The following is a 1,522-nucleotide window of genomic DNA, read 5'->3' on the forward strand; positions in this document are numbered from 1 at the left end:
ATTAAACTCAAAGGCTTAGATTTTAAGTTTCAAGAGATAATTGCCTTTGGGTTGGAATTGAATTTGAAATAATTTGAAGGATTAGGCTGGTATTAAGGTTAGATATGATTAACCACTGCATTATAGTAGATTACTGTTAAATATAATCTCAGGCTGATTTAGGAGTCAAGTTTGAATCTAATTATAATTAGAACTATTATTTGGCATAAACACTGTGATTCCTGATCAGAGAAGATATGAGAATATGCACCAGGGTCTTGTACTCTCTGCAGCCACATTTCCAGTTGGTGCCCCTGTTTTGGTTCTTACCATAGGGTGGGACATCTCAGCCCCTCTGCCAGCTCTTGCCATTTGGTTTGTGGCACAGGATCATCCAAATCCACATGTTCATGCAGAGGGATCTGCTCCCTCACCTGTTTGGCAGCAGTATCCTGAGCTGGATTCTCCTTGCCCATGGGATACCAATCCCAGGGGTGGGACACAACCAGACAGGAGAAGGACCAAATGATCTCCTTGGTTTCCAGTCCAGCTCCCCACCAAGGGTGTGGACTCCTCTCTGTCTCTCATGGGCAACACTCCTCAGAGGGTCCCCAATGAGGCGACATTCTCCTACCACCTCCACGGGCCTTCTTGTGGAAACCAGGAGAGATCCCCAAAACAAATAAAATCCCAGAATCAGAGAATATGTTGAGATGGAAGGGACCCCCAAGGATCAGCGAGTCTAACCCTCAGCCCTGCACAGGCCCATCCCCAAGGGTCACACCCTGTGCCCCAGAGGATCAGCCAAACTCTCCTGGAGCTCTGGCAGCCTTGGGGCTGTGCCCACTGCCCTGGGGAGCCTGGTCAGTGCCCAACCCTGCTCTGGGAGAAGAGCCTCATCCTGAGATCCAACCTGAGCCTGCCCTGACACAGCTCCAGGCCATTCCCTGGCTGCTGTCCCTGGTCCCCCCAGAGCAGAGCTCAGTCCCTGCCCCTCCTCTGCCCCTGCCCAGGAAGCTGGAACTGCCAGGAGCTCTCCCCTCAGTCTCCTCTTCTCCAGCTGAACACCCCAAGTGCCCTCAGTGTCCTCCCACGGCTTCAAATCCAGGCCCTTCGCCATCCTCGTTGCCTCCTTTGGACACTCTCGAATGGCTTCAGCTCTTCCTTGCGTTGTGTCCCCCCAGACTGCCCCAAGATTGCAGGGGAGGCCGCCCAGGGCAGGGCAGAGCAGAGCGGGACAAGCCCCTCTCTGGCCCGGCCGGCCATGCTGGGCCTGCTGCCCCCCAGGACAGGCTTGGCCCTCCTGGCTGCCAGGGCATTGCTGACTCAGGGCCAAGTGGCCACTTCCCAGGATCCCCAGGGCCCTTTCCCGCCTCTGCTTTCCAGCCTCTCCTTCCCCACTCTGTCCGTCCATCGGGGCTTGCCCCATCCCTGGGGCACAATCTGGCCCTACCCAAGGTTGAACTTCCTACGGTTGCTGATTGCCCAGGCCTGGAATTTGTCAGGGTCTCTCTGCAGGGCCTCCCTGCTTTCCAGGGACTCA

Source organism: Neopelma chrysocephalum, unplaced genomic scaffold, assembly GCF_003984885.1.
Source record: "Neopelma chrysocephalum unplaced genomic scaffold, ASM398488v2 Primary Assembly neopelma1_97515, whole genome shotgun sequence".
NCBI classification, from domain to species: Eukaryota; Metazoa; Chordata; class Aves; order Passeriformes; family Pipridae; genus Neopelma; species Neopelma chrysocephalum.